The sequence below is a fragment of the Pleurodeles waltl genome, chromosome 10 (assembly GCF_031143425.1).
Source record: "Pleurodeles waltl isolate 20211129_DDA chromosome 10, aPleWal1.hap1.20221129, whole genome shotgun sequence".
Lineage (NCBI taxonomy): Eukaryota > Metazoa > Chordata > Amphibia > Caudata > Salamandridae > Pleurodeles > Pleurodeles waltl.
The window spans coordinates 777,440,273-777,465,183 of NC_090449.1; the positions used below are offsets into that span (position 1 = coordinate 777,440,273).

At 43.1% G+C, this 24,911-nt stretch overlaps 1 long non-coding RNA gene across 2 annotated transcripts in view; it reads left to right on the top strand.

Annotated features, from left to right (window-relative positions):
- LOC138261864 (uncharacterized) overlaps positions 1–24,237 on the top strand; it is a 98,596-nt gene extending 74,359 nt beyond the window's left edge. The window contains exons 2-5 of one of the 2 annotated variants that reach the window (XR_011199161.1): positions 13,454–13,543; positions 13,646–13,782; positions 16,387–16,502; positions 21,405–24,237. This is a non-coding gene — a long non-coding RNA (uncharacterized lncRNA). The remainder of the gene's footprint in view (positions 1–13,453; positions 13,544–13,645; positions 13,783–16,386; positions 16,503–21,404) is intronic. The other variant, XR_011199160.1, reaches the window with a different exon arrangement.
- The last annotated feature ends 674 nt before the right edge of the window (positions 24,238–24,911 follow it).

The following is a 24,911-nucleotide window of genomic DNA, read 5'->3' on the forward strand; positions in this document are numbered from 1 at the left end:
TTACAGCTAGGTTAACCGGGCAACCCAAATTCTTTGTGCTGTACACTACACATATGGCTACTTCAAAACAGGGCTAACTAATCCATGTACATTTTAATAGTCTTAAAGAGACTACATCTTGCTCTTAAGGACAAAGTGAGGGGCTCTACAGATTTACAAGCAGAGGGCAGTATGTTCATTCCAAAACCTGGGGTCCTGTAAAAAGTCCTGCATATCATGATAGTCACTCATCTGCTATCAGCTCCCTGTCTTGTCAGGGCCCGGTAGCGGGGACTGTGGTGACACATGTCATAAGGAGGACCACTGTTGGTATACCAACATTGCCAGTGGAGTCGGATACCCTAGAGGGATCTTATATTACAGTGAATGTGGAACGGCTCTTTCCTTGTTCATTGTCACACTGTATCCTGAGCAGGAAAACATGTTAGGTACAGCAGAACTGCTGAAAACAAGAGCAGGGCAGCACAGAGCAGAGTGTAAAGTTCAACATGGCTGTCGGGTACTGCATGCCAACTCACCATAGAAGGTGAATAAATGAGGTGAGTGATATTTCACATTAGGTTGAGATGATGAATTTGCCTGCTTGAACCATGGAAAGGGGCCCTCAAGTTGCTTATTATTGCCATGAAAGGTGTCAAACTAAGAAACAATAAAAATTCATGAGAACTTGAGAACTGTTGGATAACTATAATGCAATCTCACACCCACCTGATGGACGTTCTCTATTTCTATTCCTCTGCCTTTGAGTGTGCTATCTCTTTCTATGCTTCAGGGAGTAGGAAGGCCAGATATGAATGGGGCAGAAGTTTTGATCAGTTCAAGATTTTAATGTTGGCCCTATGTTGGAGGTTGTAAAAATGGGTGAATAGCTGAATGACTGAGCCAAGTGATGATGCTATACTGTTTTGCAATGGAGAGGTGCACCTAGAGCATGACTGCATATCTGCAGAACCATTCTGGCAAAGGACTTCATTGTAATGGGGAGTTGCCTGGACAAGCTGTGTGGTCACTTTCGTGTTTGTAGGTGTTCAGAAAGCATCGGTCCTAGTTGTTCCAAGGTCATGCACAAAAGCTATTGGAAACTCATAGCTGGTGACTCCATATTTCTGTCTGGATGCTGAAAGCAGTGAGATCCTTATCTGGCCAGAGCTGCATGCAGGTGGGTCTGTCTTCATATTTGGATTTCTCTTTCCCTTTGGAAGGGGATGGCTACCAATGTAGGAGTGATATTTGTGGCAGGACTTTCTATCTTGTCTGTTTTGTAAAGAGAGCACTGCTCTGTGCAGACTTGTATGGTGGGCAGGCTAATGTGATTATTGGAAGAGTGGGAGGTAGATCATCAAGCCTGTGCCACACCATTTTCCATTTCCTCTATAATAAAATCCACTGATTCTGGGTCAGAGACTCACCATGGCAGTAGCAGTTCAGCGGGCTTGGTGTAGAGGGGAGTGGGCGCCTGCCAGAAGAATAAGGGTAAGGAAAGAAGTATTTTTCCAAGTTTATGAATTTAATGAGTTAAAGTTTATTGACCAGTTCCCAGTGATTTCTAAGTCGTTTGATGAGAAAAACTACTCCCCTGCTTTACTGTATGCAGTTGCAATAGTAAGTTATCACTGAGGTTATGCACAAACAATTTTGCATTGTACTCTGACTATAAGGCGTTCAGACTTTCTCTTTTAAAAACATTATTTGGTATATGTCCTTACATTGAGGCCATCATTTATACCATCTCATGCGTTACATAACATATACCATAGCATTGCGTTCACATGATGCAGGCCAACAACTTGAAGGACTAGGTGTTGTTAACATAATAACAGTATAAGAGCTAAAAAAAATATACAAAAAATACATTCTGTCAGAGAGACTACTTCACCAACCACTTCAACCACCTCTGACTTTCTCAGCAAACATTCTATTTGTCATTGCTTTGGGTCAAAGGTAGATGATAGTGGAAAGTGTTGGAGAGCACATAAGACCTTATGCATGTATGAATTTGCCCTGAGTTGATGGTGGCTTATCATTAGATTTAGGTGTGAGTGCCAGTATGGTGTATTCCCACTCCACCACAGTATTGGATATCCCAGCTTTGTACTATATGCACTTGTTAGTGTCATCTTCCACTTACAGCTATTTACACACTTCTGACTTCCATGCCTCTATTGCTGGGGTAGTTGGGCATTTTCCAGAGGAGACAGACTTCTTTCAGATTCTACATGTGTTGCTTGTTGATCAGTTTCATTAGCTGATTGCATACCCAGCCCCAGAAGATCTGAATCATGAGTAGAATCATAGGTCATGTAGAAATCTTCTTAATTGACACCACATCTGTGCCCATGTGCGGAATATTTGGTCACATTGTGGGCAATCTGGCAGGTCTGAGATACATGTGATGCACAAAGTTAAATTGTAACAACATAAGCCTTGCATTCTGGACACCTTAGAGACACTATGAAGTGTTGTCGATCAGGTGGCATCAAATAGCTCTATCTTGAGGTCCCTTCCCCATATATCCTGAGAAATGTTAGGTCCACTTTCTGCTTCTTTGTTATGTGTCTTATCGTTGATAATGTGTTCAAACCTTTTGGATACACTATTGAAGTTTTTTTCATGTAGCAATCACCACTTTCAGGCAGCTGCATCATTGAGTTGACCTAATTTTGTGAAAGTGGGTATTGCCCATAGTGGCATGTTGTCAGTAGCTGTGTCCTTTTAAATCTTGGCAAGCTAGTTTCTTCAAGTATCTGACGCAGCAGAATCTTGCTACATACGTAAATACTACGGAGTACCTTCAGCAACTGCGGTCCCTAAACAAGTACTCTGGAATGGTTGCACAGCACCGAGACCGCACTCATTGCTTCCACAGACGACATCAGGATCATGCTCGACAAAGGAGAAACAGCAGCACTCATCCTCCTGGACCTCTCCGCAGCTTTCGACACGGTATGTCATCACACTCTCCGCACATGCCTCCACAACGCTTGAATCCGCGACAAAGCACTGGACTGGATCTCGTCATTTCTCACGGATAGGACCCAGAGAGTCCGCCTCCCGCCGTTCCTATCAGAAGCCTCCAATATCACCTGTGGCATCCCTCAAGGATCTTCGCTCAGCCCCACACTTTTCAACGTGTACATGGCCCCCCTCGGCAACATCGCACGAACACACCACATCAACATTGTCTCCTACGCTGACGACTCTCAGCTCATCATCTCCCTCACGAAAGACACCATTACTGCAAAGGACAACCTCCACGCCATCGCCAGCTGGATGGAATCAAGCCACATCAGGTTAAACACAGATGAGACAGAATTACTCCTCTTCGGCACCAACTCCTCAGCTTGGACCGACTCCTGGTGGCCCACCTCCCTAGGATACGCACCCTCACCCACCACCCACGCACGCAACTTGGGCTTCATCTTGGATTCCACACTCAGCATGACTCAGCAGGTCAATGCCATCTTCTCTTCCTGCTACAACACCCTCCGCCTGCTCCGCAAAATCTTCAAATGGATACACATCGAAACCAGGAAAACCGTCACCCACGCCTTGGTCAGTAGCCGATTGGATTACGGAAACGCCCTATATGCAGGAATAACTAACAAACTGCAAACAAAGCTACAAAGAATCCAGAACGCATCCACCCGCCTCATTCTGGACATCCCACGCTTCGACCACATCTCACCCCACCTCAGAGACCTACACTGGTTACCAGTATCAAAGAGGATTGCCTTCAAAATCCTCATCCACGCACACAAGGCCCTCCACAACACAGGTCCCGCCTACCTCAACGACAGACTCACCTTTCACACCCCCACCCGCAACCTTCGCTCCGCCAACCATGCCCTCGTCTACGTTCCTCACGTCCGTCGCACGACCGCCGGAGGAAGATCATTCTCTCACCTTGCCGCAAAGACCTGGAACTCCCTACCGCTCCACCTCCGCCTGATCCAAGACCTTCTATCCTTCACGAAACACCTCAAGACTTGGCTTTTCGACCAGTAGCTCTCCCCCCCCAGCGCCTTGAGACCTTACCGGGTGAGTAGTGCACTTTATAAATCCCTGATTGATTGATTGATTGTTCCCTTGTGATGTTCGTAGGTATCCCGTTTCCAGATATCCTGGTGGAGTGACCTACGCTGCAACTCATTGAAGTTGTGCTGAAAGATTCTCTGTTTCAAAGTAAGGTGCCCTAGGTCTTTGGCTTTAATTGGGAGAAACAATTTATTCAAAGCCATTCTGCATCTGCCTGATCCCCACACAAGTTCTATCATCAGTTTAGTTATTGTATTGTTATTACATTGATGACACCTAGTCCTTCAAGTTGTTGGCCTGCATCTTGTGAACGCAAGTTGTTAAGATCATGAAAGAAGGGCCTATGCAGTCTTAGCTGCAAGTTTTAGAAATAGTACAGCATTTGCATCATTAGCTCTGATTTAAGGCGGTCACCCGTTCAGTTGAGACAATGGGAGCCTCTTCCAAAACTCTTTCAAGGCCCTGGCTGAGATCAAAGCTTTGTATGGGTTCCACGTCTTAACATTGGGCAGTTGTCTTTAAACATTTACTGCTTGATACTTAAAGATGTGCAGTTTTATCAGCAAGTGTGAGGAGGTGAATGTAGCCTACACACAGAACAAACCATTGGAGGGAGAAGTGTCCAAGACAGGGACTTCTGTTGCTGGTAGGAGACCCATAGTGGGAGGATATAAGATTAGCTTCAACAAAGAGAGCACTAAGGGCCAGACGTATCATGAAATGGCCTTGCGAATCGCAAATAGTGAATTTTAAGAAATCGCTATTTCCGAGTCGCAATAGGCCATGTATCACCATTGCGAATCGGAAATAGCGATTTCTTAAAATTCACTATTTGTGGTTTGTGAGGCCCAAATACCGAATCGCAATTTGCGTTCTCGCAAATTGCGATTCAGTAATTGAAAAACGCAAATTGCGAGAACGCACACCAGGAGGAGCCTGATGACATCACAAGCAGGAAGTGAGGCGTCCCAGGCAGTTTGCAGGTGCCACACCCAAACTAGCACTCAGAGAGAGTCAGCCCAGCCACAGTGAGCAAGTCTCTGAAGAAGGCAGCCCAGCAGAACCACCATGGACACCTCTGCACAGGGAAAGGAGAAGGGAGAAAGGAAGCGCGAACTAAAGTTTAGTGAGCAAAAGCTGGAGGTGCTCACAGAGGAGTGGTCAGGAGCCATGACCGTTTCTTCGACAAAAGCTCACTCCTGGTGCCTGAGAGTGAAAAGCACAGAGTATGGGTAGATATCCAGACCAAAATCTGCGCTGTTGGAGTAGCGCAGCGCTCTGTGGAGGAAATGAAGAAGAGGTGGAACGACCTGCGGCCCGTGCCAAGGAGAGGGTGGCAAGACGACTGCAGGAGGCCAGGAGCACAGGAGGTGGACCACCCACAGAGACACCCTCCACCCGATGGAAGATCTAGTGGAGTCCACACTCCTCCCATAAGCAGTCAGTGGGGTCACTGACATTGCCACATCCGGCACACCAAGTACAAGTAAAGGTAAGTGCAGTATTGAAATGTAACTCCATATGTGTATGCACAAAAGCCCCTTAGGAATTAGCAAGTAGGGCAAAGCATTGTGAGAAGTACTCCATTCCACATCTTAGAAGCAACACAACAATGCCTTATGGGAGTGGTAGTCCACAACCCAGAGCTGAAAGTAGCACATGCAATGTAATAGGCAGAGCGACACACAGAAGACCACAACACCCACAACATTGTGATGAGAAGTAACTGTACATTTATTACCATTGTGGGACCTTTATTGATACATACATAACTGACATGCTGCGTATTGTCGTTGCAGGTGGCCCAGGCCCAGCAGCCACAGCATGTGCCATTGCAGGGGAAACAGACACCTAAACTGCTTCTGACTCCAATACCAGCGAGTCACAGAACATAGCGCCCATCTGACGCAGGCCTAGGGCACTGCCACTACCAGAACTGAGCCAGGACTCCGATGAGCAGCAGGATGACTCACAGACACCTCCCCCAAGTGGCAGATGCACTCTGATGCAGGAGCCCCGTCCACAGCATAGCACAACACCCCGCAGGATGCCTACATTTGCAGGCGCACAGGCTTTTGAGGCAGGTGAGGGACCATCACTGTTTTGTGGCCTGGAATCAGCTATGTTAAAGCAGCAGCCCCTGCAAAACAAAAAATCTCTGCGTTACAAAGGCAGATGCAGGCACACAATACAAACATGGGGGGTCTGCATCGCCAGCTGGAGTGTCTCAATGCCAACATCAAACAGCTGCATGAGGGACAGATCCAAGCATCGGAGGATACAAGGGAGCTGACTAGTGCAGTGAGGGAACTGTGTCAGGAGCTGCGCCATGACAGAGTAAGCCACCGCACACAGGAGAGACGTTTCATGGGTATGTTTGGGGGTTTTTGTCGCTCTGTCATTAGGCTGGCAAATTCAACAGCCCTCATATCGCGGCGTGCTGTGGCCTCACAGGTAGTGGCAGCGCACAGCAGTAGGAATGGGGCACATGGACTGGTGCAGATCACGAATGTGATAGACAATATCATGGGAAACCGGTCATCCACACCAAGTGAACTGGGACTGGGGGACACGGAGGACACATCGAGCCTCAGCAGCTTAGCTGTGCCCGCAACGGATGTCAAACGTCGCGGTGCCAGGCACAGCACTGTCACTGAGGCAGAAAATAGAGGTGCCAGTGAGGCAACTGCGCACTCGAGTGGCTTGCATGGCCGGAGGAAATTAGTGTATTGGCCACAGGGGACTGTACATTTTTGTGCCATAACGAACTATGAAGGAATAGTGAATATCTGTTAACTGCTTTTGTTTATTGTTTCAATTACTTTTTTTGCTACTAGTGGAACTGATATTACCTGACATTAAGGTAATAAATTTACTTACTACAAGTACAATTGTCAGTGGATTTGTGTTGTTCATACTTACATCTGAAATGGTTGTGCATGATGTCAGCACGCCTTTGCCTGCCCTCTGCTGCCCTCGTCCGGTCTGCTGGCTGTAGGGGTGGTATGGGATCATCATCCTCATCAGATTCTGAATCACATATTTCCACAGGTATGCCTCTGGTGGTAGCTATATTGTGCAAGATTGCACAAGTAGCCACTATTCTACATATTGTCTCTGGGCTGTACTCTAGTGCCCCTCCACTCTTGTGGAGGCACCGGAAGCGACTCCTCACCAGCCCAAAGGTGCATTCCACCACGTTGCGGGTTGCCCTGTGTGCTGCATTGTATCTCAGTTCAGCAGGTGATGTAGGATTTAGGTAGGGCGACATCATGTAGGTGCGCACTGCGTAGGCACTGTCTCCTGGAAGGAACAGAGGGTATAATGAGTAACTGAGCCATCTGACCTCAGCACGCCATCAATGCACCAGTGTACAGAGGAACAATACCTAGTAGATATCCTTCACCAAACTCCCCAGCTAGCAGTCTTGTGTAAATGCCGCTGTGGCGAAAGATGTATGAATCATGTGTGCTCCCTGGGTACCTGGCCACGAGATCAGTTTTGATATAGGAGGCATTGCATATCCCTTGTATATTCATTGAATGTTGGTATTTACGGTTGCGGAACACATACTCTGTGGCTGATGGTGGACAGATTGCTACATGTGTCCCATCTATGGCACCTAGGACGTGGGGGAACTGTGCTATCTGGTAGAAATCTATTTTTGTCTGCTGTATTTCCTGTGGGGTGTGGGGGAATCTGATGTACTGGTGTAGTCTGCTCCGCATTGAGTTGATAAATGCATTGAAAAATCTAGAGAGGGTACTCTGAGACCCCTCCAGCTGCTGCTATGACTCCTTGATAGCTCCCTGAGGCGAGTAGGTGGAGGGAGCATAATACCTGCACATGGGTGGGGATGCTATGAGTCCTATGTGTTGTGCGCTGCAATATGGGTTGTAGCTCAGCTATCAGGTCAAGTATCATGGCTGAGTTCAACCTGTACTTCTCAAATATTTCCTCCTCAGTCTGGTCAAAAAGTGTAATGCGCAGTCTGAAAATGCACTCCTGTCTCCTCCTCCCTCTCCTCAAACCTGCCAAAATCCTCATTCTCCTCGCCATGACGTAGAGTGCAGCCATTGTGGAAAAGAGTCTGAGGCATTCTGGGCCTCTTTAAGTAGGTTGCACCTGGTTACCACCTGGTTTCACTTGGTTGTATTTTGCATGTACAAAATGCCATTCTGCGAAAAATCTCTATTTGCGATTTTTTTGGTGCATCGAATTGCGACTTTGGTTTTGCGAGTCGCATTTTGCGTCTCGCAATTTCCTACTAGAAATACTGAATCACTAATTGCGATTCAGTATTTCATGTCGCAAATTGCGAGACGCAAAATGTGACTTGCAAAACCAAGTCGCAACGCTAAAAATCGCAATTTTTGCGAGTTTCTTATTTTTGGTCTGTGAATGCCTTTCATGCATCGCAGACCACGTTTTTGCATTCGTAAACGGCCATATTTTGCGATTCGTACCGTTTGCAAATGCAAAAACGTTTGATACATCTGGCCCTAAGTTGTATCACGCCAAAACAAAATAGCTAGGTTTATTTTTCACTAGAATACCTGTTCCTGAATGGAGAGAGCAATTCAACTACCTAGGAGAAACAGAGCGCTGAGAAAACAATGGAGTGTTTGTGAGGCGAAGTCCTCATCCTGGCAGAACAACGAGCCATCTGCCAGGATTTAATTTGGCCCCTAAGCCCTCTGGTTTGTACTGTTCCCATGCACGTATGTCTGTCAGCATTGGATTTATACGTGGCTGTCTTGTGAATGTGCGCTAAATGGTCTTGGAATTACTGTACTGCAGGAGCAGGTGTTGGAGATTGAGTTTCTATGGTAATCATTCTAGGACAAACTCCTCTGCCACAGTAGCAGAGGGAATACCCCAATGACTGATTGGTAGAATTGCTATAGGAAAACTGTGCGTTCCACAATAAGTCCCCCCCAGAAGTAAGGTTTGGTAATGCCGGAATTGTTCCAGACATTGCTTTACCCTTTCTACTTGTCCATCTTTTTGAGGGTGGTGGCTGCAAAGCAATATAACTTCCATCCCTATTTCTTAACAAGGGACCCTTCATAAATAGGAAATGAATTAAGAGGCCCAGTCGGAGAGCTATGGAAAAACTGAGGGTATACCATTCAAACTTACAGGTGCCTGAAAAAGATGTCAGCTAGTTCTTTTGCCTTGGGTAAGCCTTTTAACAAAGTCCGATGTGCCACCTTGGTCAGATGGTCAACAGTAACAAATATGGTATTATAACCCTTGGTGGTGCAATGCAACTCAATGATAAAGTCTGATGACACTGTGGCCGTGTTGCTGTGGCACAGGTAAAAGATGCAGAATCCCTGCAGGGACTAATTCCGAACTTTTCCTGGAGCGCAGGAAGCAGATGAATTGGAGTCTTTGATTAAAGTGGGCCTGAAGAAATTATATCTTAGAAGATCGAAGGTTTTCTTCTCCCCGGATAACCAGCTGAGGGGCTCGAATGACAGCCATGTAGGGCTTGCTCATGTAAATTTGTGGTTGGGAAGTACACAGCATTTTGAATATAACACAGGTTGTCTTTTTGAATTCCATTGTGTTTATCAAACACTTCTTTTACCAGATCAGTTTTTTGTTCCTGATGCGACCGTGCCATGAAGTCATCTACGAACATGAGCTCGCCCATCTTTTCAGCTATTATAATGAAAGGAGGGTAGGAGCTGCACTCTAAGGGAGGATATCCATCTCTAGGAAAACTGCCAACCGCCCTGTTCTTTTTTTCCTGGTTGGAAGGTGTTTACAAAATCACAGTCATTAGGAAATTGTGACCAACAAAACTGTCTGGCTTAGAGGACTTGGATGTATTTCAAAAGCTGTAGATTACAATGATGGGTTAGAAAAGTTATCATATTCATGCCCCTAAGAAGTAGTGGCATCATTTATCAAATGCTGACTTAATGGATGGCAGTTTTCTATCTGCAACACCACAGTTGCATTCTGCTAGGCTTAGTTTCTTGGAGAAATATGCTACGAGGTGTAATTGGCCAGTGGTAGGATCTCTCTGTAATAGCACCCCCTCTCCTCCCCCGACCCGACAGCTATCTGTAATGCATCATCTTCGATCCAAAATAGTCATGAGTGTTCTGGGAGGCAAAGTATCAGAGCTGAGGGGAATTTTTCTTTCAGTAGTTCAAAGGCCTTTTGAGCATCTATGGAAATTCTGCCACATTTTCAGGAGATTGGTATTGGGTGCCACTGTGGCTGAAATCGGTCTATAAAATGCATATAAAAATTGGTGAATCCAAGAAAACTTTGTTTCCTTCATGTTCTGTGGGACCTTCCACTGTTTCATTTCTTCAACTTTCTTAGGGTCCATTTGGATGCCTGATTGGGAGAAGATAAATTCCAGGAATTTCACTGATGTGGTGTTACGCAGATATTTTGCAAGCTTAGCAAAGAGCTTGTTTTCTCGCAATTTTAGTAAGACTGACTGTACATGAGTTATATGTTCATCCATGGAATTTGAATAGATTCAAATATCTTCAATGTAAACAACCACAAGTCTATTAATGAACTTCTGAAGTACCTCAGTGATAAAGTATTGGAAAGTGACAAGGGTGTTTCACAGTCTGAAATGAATGACAAGGTATTAGTAGGGGCCGAATTTGGTATGAAAAGCAGTCTTCCACTTGTCACCCTCTCGACTTGTGCAAGATGATCTGCCTGTCTGAGATCTAGTTTACTGTAGATTGCAACTTCTTTCAATTGATCCAGTAGGGTTGAACTCAGTGGTAATGGGTACCTGTTCTTTATAGTTAGGAGGTTGAGCTCTGTATATTCCATGCAAATGTTCTACTCCCCTCTCGGGGACAAAGAACCAAAGTTAATAGACCAGAAACCTGGAAGGTTGAATGCAACCTATGTCTAGCATTTTATCGAAATATTCTTGTAAATGTAAATGTTCTCATTCTGTCAGTGCATATGTGCGGCTACAGGGGAGTTGAGCTCCTGTTTGTAAATCGATTCAGCAATCCAAAGTTTGATGGAGGTAACATATTAGCTTTGCCTTTCTTTAAAATCTCTGCAAAATCTTAGTAACATAGTGGGTTTAGCTCTTTTCTAGACTACTTTGAGTGAGAGCAGACCTGTTCAAATGTACATGGCAGCATAGTTCTTTGCAATGTGGTGATAGAAACTTAAGGGTCCTCATTGGCCTATACATTGTTGGGTTGTGCTTTTAGAACCGTAGAATTCCCAAAACAAATGTGCATTTTGGTGCACAAATCAAATTGAAACTGATAGTTTTGTTATGATTGTGACAAAGAACCTTAATCACTGGAGATTGTCTGAGTAGAAACTGGTCCTGATGAAATTTCAGTTCCATGGATCGTCTTAATGATTTCAGACCTAGATGTATCAACTACTGGTATTCCTAGCTGTTGTGCAAGTGAAATAGCCATGAAGTTACCCGTGGCTTCTTAGTCCAAAAAGATTTTCAAAGCAACGCAGTGGGAACCAGGCAGCTACAAAAGGTCAGCAGCTATGTGAAAGTAGGAATATTAATTATCTCTAGATGTATTAGAAAGATGATGGTAGAGCATTTTTCTACTGTACCTGGGGTTTGGTCCCCTGAAATGCCGGGTGTTTGCATTTCCCTTTTATTCCTCTGTAACTGTCAAAACCTTTGTTTTTGGTTTTGCTATAAAGTCTTTTAAGAAATGGCTGGCCTTGCTACAATACAAACACAGTTTCTGATAGTGATGGCATTGCCGTTCTTCTTTAAACAAAGGATATCAAAGTCTGCTTATCTGCATTGGTTCAAGTTCGTCGATGGTCTTGTTTTTCCTGCTTTTTTGTGTGTACTATTACTACCTTGGCATCTGATTTGACTTGGTTACCTTCGCGTTCAGAAAGATGGAGTCCCAGTTCAACCACTAAATTCACCAAGTCCTCTCAACTTTCAGGTGGGTTTACAACTTGAGCCAATAGATCTTCAGATCATCAGATTCAGCCACCAAGTGGTTGAACTAAGTCAGCTATATTAACAGATCTTTGTTGCCTTGTTTTAAATTGAAGAGTTCTGAGTCTTCAGATTGCATGAAGGTATGGCGGTCGAACAGCTTCTATATTTTGACCTTGAACTCTGTAAAAAAAAAAAAAAATGTTTTTTTAAAGTGGGTCATCCCTTTCATTAAAGGGAACTGACCAAGCTCCAGCTGTTCCACCCAAATATGAGCGAGCAAAGGCCATCGTGGACTAGTCAGCCGTGAAATACACCAGTCTACACATAAAATGCAGATGGCAATGGTTTAGGAAAGTTTGAATATTTGACAGGTTCTACAAACAACCGTACTGGAGGGGCAAGTGGTATATCCAGGGATGTGACTATGGGAGAGCTGGCAGGGTTTACATAAACGAATGTAGGGGTTTTTAACAAAGTTTTTATCATTGAATGAACACCACGTCCACACCCCAGACCAGGAGTACCAGAAGGAGTCTGTGGAGTCTCTAACCTGTGTGTAAGACATCAGGTGTTTTCTTGAGTGTGTCAAAAAGCTTGTCTCATGCTCCTGGTATCGTTCTGTAAGGCTACCAAGAGGTGTACCAGCCCCTTAAGGGTGGATGGAGGTCTATGACTTCATCACATCCACATGAGATGTATATGAAGGCTGCTATTCTGTCAGGATTCTGGTCACTAATCTTTTGATGTCCGATCTCATGGAGGTACGATGATTTCACTGAGGATAATTCTAAACCCCACCAAAGGACGAGCCAAACCCAGTACCCATTTGTACTTGGGAATCAGTCAGCCCATTTTGGTGAACGGGATTGAGAGAAGAAATTAAGTCTTCCTTTCCGGTGTTAATTATTGGTCTGGTCTAGTCCCACATGAGATTTCTCTTCATCACTAGATGCACTTGGTCGCATATCGATGAACTGGCTGGACAGCTGTATGAGAGTAAACAATATGTCAGGAGTGTGTATGCTATCCTGACTCCCACCCTATCTGAGCTCCCACAACAACTGAACTTACCACTCAATACCTCTTTCCCAGTAATCTTTATGTAGGATGTTGGTGGCAGAATGGGATCTTCTAGGGAATAAAGGGAAACAAGAATTTTCAGAAGGAACTCCAACTTATCTGACTCCCATGAAATCTCCACCAGATCCTCCCTGCTAAATACATGGAGGTTGCACTGGAGCTTCTGCCATGAGGTTCAGTGATCAGGAATTAACTGCTTCCTTGGAACAATGAAGGTTGTATCACGTTTGCAGAATGCAGTGTTTCAAATGTGTGCGGAATAACGAGTAATAGTCTTCCAAAGTTATATCTGTTTATGCTGTTGAGTCAAATTGTAGTATCTAAATGCACTGTTAAATCACAATGTGCTGTATATTTTGTCAAAGATTCCAAGTAAATGTTAATGTCTTTATTCCTTAGGGCACTGCAGATTCTGTGGATGCAAGGTGGAAATGTCTCAAGATGAAGCAAAACGAAAGAACCACTGCTGGGAGAGCTCTCCCAAGGACGGTAAGTGTTGTCTTTTTAGCACTACCCATTTACATGTTACTGTTTGGTTAGCAGATCAGAATTCTGTTGTTTGTTTTCTTTCTTGCTTTTTGGGTTATCCAGATCCTGTGTGCTGAAGAAGATCGTTGAAGACTGGCATTGCTGATAAAAGATTTCACAGGGTTCATGCGCTGTAGAAGGCTGGCCTCACCGGCAAAACTGGAATCTATCACTTGCAAATACTCAGACACCCCCTGCAGGTAAGTGCTCAATAGCAGGCAATGAGCACAGGTGGGTGTGGCTTTTAGAGCTAGAAAGGCTCCAAAATGGCTCCTGAGCTAGCCAGAACTTGAAGCCTCCTAAGAGCGGGTCACACCCGGAAATGATGTGGTGAGAAGGACCACATGAGAGTGTGCATGCAGAAAACGGAACCTACCCAATCCCTTTACCTAGCTATGCAGTGTGACCCTCCCCACTGATAGGAGCTGCTTCCACTGATGGGAGCTAGGTCTATTACTCTGCTACTGCACTTATTCTGTGGCTTGAAGCTGCAATGGTGGCCCTGGACAGCCGTGACATCTATCTCTTATCATCTTGAATAGGATCTTGCAGTCCAAGTTTAATATGGACACTTGTCAGTATGGTGTACAGTTCAGAGGGTCTTGTCAGATTTCAGTGTCATTGTTATAATGGATTCACACAATGTTGGCAGTAGCATGAGTTCTTCTCTGGTGGTCTATCCATATCTAATTTGTGCCCGATCAGCAAATTCTGATATATTTTTAAGAATTTAAATCCCTGTTTGGGTTTCCCCCCTGAAGTTGTTTTATTGCTGAACCAGCTTCATCATCTGAGATCCGTTCTTCTAGTTCCATTGTTTTTTCAGGTGTAAGATCCTGAATCCAAGTTGTGTTTAGGTACTCCCCTACGTGCTCGGTCCTGAATTCTCCCGTTTGTGTGGTTAACTGTTTGTAATATACTATGCTCAAATACCTCAGTATTGTCTGTTTATGTAGGTGGTGTCTGTATGGGTTATGGATGGCTATTATAGCCATTGGTCGAAATAATGCTGAATTTCCTCCATGACTGTACCCTTCAATGTGACATCCTCCAGTGTTGATGCCTGCAACCACTAGTTAGGGATTATGGCCAATGTGGACCACAGTGGAAAGATAATAGCAATGGGCAATGTTTGGCTGATTTCATGGCTGATTTTAGTATTCTGTTGTGTGTGTATATGTCCCCTGAGATGTGGTGGTACAAATATGTCAAAGCGTGTTTGTAACACACGTGTTGGAGAGTTTTGAGAGTATTCACAATCTGTGGGGATAAATGCTCTCCGGACCTCAGTCAGGTCCCAGCCCTATGGTCATATAGACAATTTATATGCTAGTTTTTGTGCACGCACTTCTGGCAAGGGAAGATGTGACCTATCTTTATTACTATGTAACACATAGTTAAATGCCTCATGTGGTGCCTTGGAGATCAGTGAAAAAGCTGTATGTAGGTGACTGACTGGGCCCCTTTTTGGGAAATATTGACCTAAGATATGAATACCTCTGCCATTTAGAACCTTTTTACATAGACATTCCTTCCCATTGAGTTAATTTGCTGCTCTCCTGACCGGAAGGGGACCCCTGATCACACCCACACAAGGACACCCCTGGCTAAGGTTGAATACATGGTTTAGTACAGCTGACCTTTCTACCTATTACGGAACATCTAATCCTCTCTTCCTGTGAGATGTCCTGATTCAGATTGGAACGTTTGTTTGCTGATTCCCATTAAGTGCCTCTCCATTCTATTACAATACCTCTGACTGAGACCATACACTCTACATGAATTTGAGCCACCATGCATGTGGAAGGTTCACATTCTCCCCCACCCTCTAAAAAAGTTGAGGGCTGTTTGAGGAATCACTTTGGGCTGCATATCCTCTTTGTCACCAAGGAGAACTGATATTCCCCCTTCATTGATGTCATTGGAGATGTCCGATTTGCAGGGTGTCTTGCTGGTGCACAGGGATGGTGCTGCCATCAGAACTCTGGCTTTCACTTCCCTAGGCTGCTCCTTGTTTGAAAAGGAAGTCTGACACAACTGCACAGTTGATCCGGATCTACTCTTTTTCATGCCATACTTTGCATTTTAGTTTTTCCAATGTTGTGGTGTACCAACCTGTGCTGAGGATCCATGTTGCTCTTCCCAATCCCTTGCCACTTCTGGGTCAGTAACAATGAAAGTTCTATGTGCCATTACATTTCTCAATTCGGTCGGGAAAGGAAGGGCATATAAAAGTCCCACCTCCCTGAGTTTGGATTTTTACTCCATAAAGGAAGCTGTATGGAGTTGGACAGCCAAGGTGTAGCAGGGGAATGCCAGGATTGTACTGTTTTCTTTTGTAAAGTACTGAACCTTTCTAGTAGCCTGCGAGATATTATCACAGTCTTCAAAATGGAGGAGCTTGGCCACTATTGACCTGGGTTGTGTACCCAGTGGTGGACATGTGGGCAGTGCCTGATGTGCTCTCTCAGTGGAGTAAAGGTAAGTCTCTGGCGTCCCATTTTGGTCATAATCCAGTTTTCCATGAAAGTGACCATGTCACTGTGTTTTCTTCTGGCACGCCCTCAAGTAAATGTCTGTGGTCCATAAGGCCTTGTAACTGCTGTAGAAGACTGGATTTTGACGTTGGACTATCTTAATGAGGCTTCTGCTTGTAACACTCTGTCCCAAGTTTCTTCTGTCTTCATGCAGCAGGTCCATGTCAATGGCAACTACATCTGTCTTGGCTTCCAGGGAAACCGTGGTGGTGTTGACTGCTTCTAATATTGTGTCCAATGTGTCAGTTTGCGCATTATCATTTCCAGGTTGGCTGTGCGCTTTCGAATAATGTGTGTCCACCTGATAAGCACCCTCACCCACTACTACAGTCCGGGAGTGACAGGATCAGCACCGTGACAGCTTTAGGCTTCCTTGTCTTCAGGTGAGAGTGCACTGAATCTCAACGATGTACAATGTCTATAAGGGAGCTTATTCAGAGATGAATCTGCTGTGGTTGTTTACCTTCAGCCGAGTGGTGTGTGCGGCATCTGTAAGAGCAACAAGAAGGAGTTCTGTCTAAAGGAATAATGAGCAGCCTTCCGAGGAGTTGGGATGCTTCCTGGCTCTGTCCTTCCTGTGTGGGACATGAGTCCATGATGAGGAAAGGATTTAGCTCTTCCAGTATATGGCAGAAATCAGCATCTCTCAGAGTTACATGTTTCTGTGTAATACACCAGGCAATGTTGGTTTGTCACTTGAGGCTAGTAGTTTTATGACAATGGTGGCACTGAGGGGGTCATTAGGAGTTTGGCGAACAGTTTTCACCACCTGCCGAACTTCCAACAGGGAGGTTGCCGCCACACAGGCTACTTCTCTGCCGGCCCCACTAAGAGTTTCCCACTAGGCTGGTGGGCGGAAACTGAGGTTTCCGCCCGCCAGACTAGTGGGAAACAGCTACAGCATTGTCACCAGCTCATAATCGAGGTGGCAGCAATGCTGTAGCCTGCAGCACCCTTGCAATGTTTACTGTCTGCAAAGCAGGGTGCTGGCTGGGGAGGTGGGGAGGCAGGCCCTGCACTCCTTCTCTGCCAGCCATGAAACCGCTGGCAGAGAAGGGGGTCGTAATCCCCACATGAATGAGATAACCAGGGATTCAGTTTCTAGAAATAGCGCCCTCAGTATCCATAGTGGTAGTAAAATAGTATAATAGACAAATAATAACAGAATAGAATAGAATAGCAAAATAGTATAATAGGCGGGGCAGATCAATCATTTTTAAGACTGCAGTCTGTCCTATTACAGAAATGGGTAGAGTACTCCAAAAAGTCATGTTCTGCCATGCCAATGTTTCCCTCTAAGAGATCCTGCTTAGCATGGTAAACACATACCCCCAGGTACTGCAGACTCAGGGATTCCCATTGCAAAGCAGTCAGAGTCTGTGGGGGGGTCTGTGGTGGCTATTACTGGGAATAGACTGGATTTGTGCCAGCTGACTTGCAGCCCAGAGAACTCACCAAATTGGTCTAGGAGCTCTTTGGCTCCCTGCAAGGCCTCCATCATATTTGGGAAGAACATCAGGAGATCTTTGGCATATAAACTATATGTGGTGTGTTTGACCCTCTCAGTGCCCCGGTCACAACGTTCCTTAAGGGCCTCGTTGGCCAGAGGCTATATTGCCAGGGCACACAACAGGAGTGACAGTGGACACCTCTGTCGAGTCCCACGATCCACCGCATAACTCTCTGATATAGTTCTTCCAGTGTGGACTCTCACCATAGGGGTCAAGTAGAGTAGCTCAGTCCAGGCTATGAATCCTCCACCAAACTGAAAGCGTTCTATAATCTTGTACAGTAATGGCAATTCTAAGCTAACAAACTCCTTCCATTGGGAGCCCTGCTGCAGTCGTGAGGCTATAAGTATCTATGTCCAGTATAATGAGACGTCTGATATTAAGTGCGGTGATTCGGCCAGGAATAAAGCCACCCTGGTCAAGGTGAATAAGGGTAGGCATATAAGGAAGAAGCCTAGTGGCCAGAATCCAACTGAGAATTTTATAATCAACATTTAATATGGACAATGGACGATAGGCTTTAGTATCCCAATCCCGGGTTTCAATAGTGGAACCAGAAGGGCTTCTTGGGACATGAGCGGCAGTTCCTCTGCCTCCTTCACTGCTCTATAGAGGTCGAATAGCTTAGGGGCCAGATCTTCCACATATATGGCAAAGAACTCAACTAGGAGTCTGTCCGTCCTTGTTTCCTCTGACCGTAGATTTGATAGCCACCCTGACTTCCTATACAGTAATCTCTCTGCACAGTTCCTCTCCTTGCTCAGGCGTTACCACCTGGAAAAGTAGGGGTACAAGGAGGCATCAATAGCAGCCCCATCTTCTCCATCCGCACTCTGGTAGAGTTGGGAATAATAGTAATTCGTTACTGATGTGTGTTTGCCTAAAAAGGTGGATTCCCAGTTTGGTTTCAAGTTCTAATATCACTGATCCCCTGTTTGTGGGATTCACCAACTAGGCCAGCAACCGGCCTGCCCGATCTCATTCCGCATGAACTTGAGTGATATAAGCCCTGTAATCAAAGCATCGGAGGCATTCAACCTGTTCTGCTGTCCACTTTATAGATCCAGCAATACAGCCTGGAAATCAGTGTGACCTGCCCCGTCTCATTCTAAAGTCCTCAATGTCCCCTTTGATTTCAGTATCTCCAAAAATATTTACTTATGTATGTGGAGATCTCTACCAAAGTGGCAGAGAGCTCCACACTGGACAACTAGGAGAGGTTTTGTAGTATGTTAGTAGTAATGCTGCTGTTTTATTTCACATACTACAAAATGAAGTTGGTCAATTGGTTTATAATTCATTTGTTACAAATGGCTTTCATTGAGATAAAATACTATGAATGCTAGATTCACTGTGACTGTGGCACAGCAATGGAAAAACAAAAACTGTCTGCCCACCCCACATCACCTATGCCTGCAGAGAACCCAATCTGGTAAACCTGAGAAAACCACAGTATTTTACGTTGTGTAATTTTATCCATAGCTTCTTGTTTACTTTGCTGTCAGATTATTCTAAGACTTTGCTTATCAGTAAGCTAGTGCAGTTTACATATATATAGATATACCCCTATATGCCTCAACACACTCTATGCAACTTGAATGATTGTATTTGTTGTTGGCGAGGACAGTTTACTTACCCTACATGTAGAGTGATCTTTGAGTTGTGTTGGTCGATGTGGGCACGATAGTTCACAATCTGAAAGGTTCATGAGGAAAGTTTCTCAATCATTATGATGTGTACTGATGTTAGACTCGTACCTTGTTACGTCATTCCATTCTGTATGTAATGTTTCCTTGTTCGTTTTGTTGTGTTCTCATGTTATCAGTTGGAGCTTCTACCTGAGTAGCTGTGGATACTGGTTCCATATTGAATAGTTGTCAAAAATGAATTATGTCCCCTTATTTATAGCACACCCTTCAGGGACACTGTGCAGCACCTGACTTGTCCCATTGACCACATGACAATGTTCACCCCTGTGTTTGGGGGATTTTCGGCAATGTTTTTCATTCCCCTGTAAACAAGGTTAGAATAACAGACCAACATCAACCTAAACGTTTCTCAAGGAGGAATTTGTCACGTATTCTCATTCATCCAGTTGCAAAGAGGTTTTCAGTCCTTTGAGTCAATGCCATTGGTAACGTGTCCCTTTATGATAATTTATTACACATCAGGACTCGTTTTAGGCCAATGAATCTTTTGGCCCAATTGAGAGACACCTTAGGACGAGATAGCTAATCAATATGTCAATCAATACATCAATAATGTCATCAATATTTATCACTACAATGCATTTCACTTTAGTCAAAGTCATTAATCAATTCAAAGACGCTACCATGACCTCTCAACCATGAATAACCACACCTTGTTTAGTAGAATTTTATAAGTTTTATTCCCTATTAGTTACAGTCTAAAAGCAGGTGCGTAAATCTCAACACCAAGAAACATAATAGCATAGTCACGATATGGCAACTTTGATAAGATTTCATTGAAGCGAGAATCACAAACATCAGAACATAACACGGCGTGAACATAGATCAAATTTAGCAGAGTGTCAATAACGCGTCATTTCAACAAAGCAGAGTCTCGGTTGTTTGTCTATTTGCGCCAGTTTAATGAACACCTATCCTAACCTACTGATTAGCATTAGCATGTTGGGCTTTTTGCAAAACAATTTAGAACACCAATTTGGAAAACATCTAACTATGGTCTCTGTCAAAAGTAAGCAGTTGGTACCTAGAAAGGAAAAGCAAACAGACCAATCACAATTGCATTGTCATAATTACCCTCCAAAGTTTAGATCAGCGCACAGGTTCAGCCGTTGTCTTCAGGACATCTGTCAATTCGCCATCAGTCAAAATTCAGCTCCGGGGCAAAAGGGCACTTTCCTCAGAAGGAGGTAAAAGTGTAACATGGACAAATCTAAGGGCAAGGATGGTTTTAAGTAAACCACCAAGTCACCAAGCAGAGTGACAGAGTTTCTGGATAAAATCAATAGCATTCCCTAACCCACCTAAATGACTCCCCATGACATGGGTTTTTATCCCTTTTCCATTGTACATTCCCCCAAAATTCTATTGGACATTTGTTATACCCCATTATCTTTAACCTATCAGAATACACATTAGGTAACCCAACTCTTCACCCCATATTATTTTACAAATCTTTGATTGGTCTTCATAATTGACGTCTTCCGAGGTGGCACGTCCGGTATGATTTCATCTTTCTGTAATTCTTTGTATATCTTTTGGTCAGCAGTTCCGTTGTCTTCACCAGTTTCAATTACCTTGTACATTACATTAATCTACACTGTTTCAATTTATTTTTTAACATTTATTCTGCAAGCAATGAAGAATGCTTGAGAACGGATCTAACATGGTTACATTCGTCTTCTAATTTGAAGAAAAAGAACACGCAGGGTCGTGTCCCTTTGTGAGTCGGCATACTGAAAAATAGTAAAATGCATTTAATATGAGAGCCAAGCAGCAAAGCTTCGGCTCATGCTAACTTAAGGCCTATGAGGATTTCAGCACATATTCAATAACGCAAACATTAGTATAAGCTTATTTAAACGTAATATAAACATTTTGGTCATCGTTATTATTCTACATATATCTATTGGTGGCCACTCCCCGTGGTCACAATTCAGATGCACGTATTAAGCAAAATCACTATTATAGTTTCTATGCAGCATTGTCACACATTAATTCATAAACATTTCATGTTAATATAGATGATATAAGCTACGCTCTCTCACCATATTCTTTGTTCCAACAGATGAGCCCCTTAATGGAAAAACTGGCCCTTCATCTTGGCTAACCTCTCATCACTACTGTTAGCCCAATGTGAGCTCTAAGACTTACCAGGATCCCTCATTCCAACATGTAACCTGTCGTATGTGTTCTGGGTGGATCAACAACAGTATTATCAAACTCCTTTAATATTTAAATGAAGTATTTTTGCAAGCTAAAGGAAACCCTTTGCCTGAACAACAAGAGCTCCAAATTCACATGTAACATAGAATACCTGCCCATATACTCCTGATGGACCAGGGACTTCCTAACAATCTTAAATAGTGATGTGTTATTTAAGGCTTTGTTAGATACTCATGGGTGTTTCATGCACTTGACCTTCGAGTGGGAAAATCATTAGAGCTGCTGCCTAGAAGTGAAGGTCTCCCTTTAAGATGAAACTCTAAATTACCTAACAATATATTTTCATGCTTCCACTTTCCTAGTTCACTCTTTACTTTTCTAACTTTCCCACCTCCTTATTGTTGTGATCTTCTTTTTCCTTTATTTCTCTTAAGATATATACTCCGTTCCAGTCTCAACTTTCTCACTTCTTCTAAGCTGCATGCTGTTTTCTGGATGATACGTTCCTTTTCCCTTTCTACTCTTAAAGGTGATAGCCAGATGTGCTGCAGTTTCCCATATTTTTTTGTTTTTCATACTCTCTTTACTTAAGTTTCTGAACTTAATGTTTGTTTTAGATCCTCTTTGAAAAGGATGCAGCTGATGACTTAAAGAAATTTGTGTGTTTCCTCTTGGATCCTTCCAGGAAAGAACAGCCAGGATGAGAAAAGTGGCCAGCATTCGAAATCTACACCCCCAGCTTCGTCAAGAAAATCAGCTAACTATTTGCATACACAGTCCACAGAGTGCACATGGGCATTACATGTTTTAAAGCAGTCCCATTGCTCTTTGGCCATCATAGCACAGCAGCTAAATGGTGCTATGAAGTTATACCTCCTGGTGTGGGGTGTTGGAAGTGTAACTACTCATGCTGTCTGATCTCATTTTATTTCAAGTCCTAGCTGCAAGCCTGTGGTATCACACCCATTTCGTCATAACTTCTCCTGTGTATCCTTCTGTGTTTCCTAATAAACGTCTGGCACAAATGTAGATTTTACCAGGGAGACATTACAATATTTGTTTGATTTTCCCGCTTATAGTCCGTTTAGGTGACCCGGTTGGGGAAGATACACATGTTGCCAATGCAGTTGCCTTTGAAAGTCTTAGTTCGAACCAAAAAGTAGCAGATGGGTCCCCTGTTCCAGCTTTGACTGGATTAGAGAAACCTATCTTCTCCATTTAGATAAAAAACACATTTTGGGGATTGGGTGAGAAGAATGTGGCCATGTGATCAACACTGTCCCCAAAACATAAGGGCAGTGGGAATTTTATTGTTGAGTGGTGGCTTTGTGGAAGTGAGACTTGATCCTTTATGATTATGCTGTGTTAACGCTGGTGCTTCTGATCGTGACACATCAGTTCCATCTCTTGTTCTTTACACATATTTTGTTTACAAGGGGATTCCTTTATGGTCCCTAGACTCCCATGTGTTGCACTCTCTTTTTTAATAATGTTCCCGATGCCTGTGCACACATGGGAAGCCCTCTGTTTCGATCTTTTTGCCTCACAGACAACAACCCTACTTCAATGTGTCTTTCTCTGCCTTGTCGCTACTTGGATCTTTCGCCTCCGCTCCTTCCCATGTTTAAAGCCATAGCCTTGATGTTGCACCCCTTTTCGAATATATGAGGTTTTTTTCTGGATTTAGACAGAATACAAAACTAATAAACTAGTGACTTTTGGGACATGCCCATTATTTAAAAAGACACCAACACATGTTATCAAAATAGTCTATTATTTAAAAGATGAAACATGTAAGCAATTTTAATGTATAATAAGATTGCAGAGTATTTTATTTTATTTTAGATGATTGGCATAGTCTTTCATGAAGGGATCATTAATGGGCAAAAGATTTAAAATATTTTCAGAGCTAGTCTACCAGAGGGCTAGGGTCCGACTTCAAGTTATTTGGGAAAAATAGCAAAACTTTCTCAATTGTAAATTAGGCTTGTCCTATTAACTTGGACTAACAACCACGCTCTCATAATAAATATAATAACGTATTTTTTTATTTAGAGCGTCATAGCACACTATAGACATTTTCAAGCACTTTAGTAACAGGTTGTTTTTTCATCCAATTTAATGATACTCCATCTACCGACGTCAAAAGGATGAAATACTGAGCTGGCGTTTCAGAGATCTAAAAGATGGCAGCGAATAAAGTGAGCATCTGACTGGCGAAGCGTTTCTACTATTTATTAATGGTTATATGAAGATGATGTATTTGGGAGTGTTGAAAAACAATACCGCTGGTTTTAAGCTCTTATTTCTCGCCCCAAAATAACCGTGATTAGGAGAACTTTATAAGAGATTGAGACAATATAGTGTAAAATAATTGGAGGAAGACTGCTGGAAAGGTTCTTAAATAGTCCTGAAACATCTATTAATCTCTTGATCAGTAAACCCTTCAACAAAACCAATTGGTCAGTCATTTCCTAAGCTTTGTTTTGTGACCAACCTAACAGTAAATAAATAATTTTATTATACAATGTATGTTATGTCTGTTATTATTATACACATAGTTAGATCTAAATATGTGGGCAAGTCAGAGGGCACGTCTGCATGCATGTATATATGTATTTTATTTCAGTCATAGTAAAAAGAGAAAAAAACTGTATATATCAACCTATTTACGTATTTTGTATTACATATATGTGCATGTCACAGTACATAATAAATAGATCTTATTTACATAACATGTACGTCGATGGGTGTGTGTATATATGACTTTACACTCGTTCTATGAAAACATATTTATGTCACAATTATGTGAATCCGATTATAGGGAAGTTATCGGTAAGAGTATGAAAATAAATTGAGATATAAAAATAAATGTAAATATTGAAGCCTCAAGATACATATGAATGTTAGCTCGTGTAACTATTGCTGCTTTACGTACTTATGGGTGTGTACTTATGGGTGTGTGTGTTTATGTCTTCTACTAAAACACTAACACTTTACTAAGTGACGTGTGTATCTATCTATCTATCTATATATATATATATACATATATATATATATATATATATAGAGAGAGAGAGAGAGAGAGAGACATATGTATGCATGCCTATCCCATCATTACATATTTAGATTTAGATCTGTAAGTATGACTCTGTACAAGTATATGTTAATTTCATCTTTTTGCTAAGTAAATACAAACAATTGTATTCCCTTCAACCTTTGTTCCTTCCCTTCTCTCTTGGCTTCATCCCAACTTTTCTGACTACTGTTAACTCCCAAAAATCCATTCCAAAGTCCCCCACCTTTCTAGACAATTCACCCACCTAACATGCACATATATCTGCTACACCCAATAACAATTTTTAGCTTTCCTTTTCTAATCCACTCCTATTATTTCATCCCTACTCAA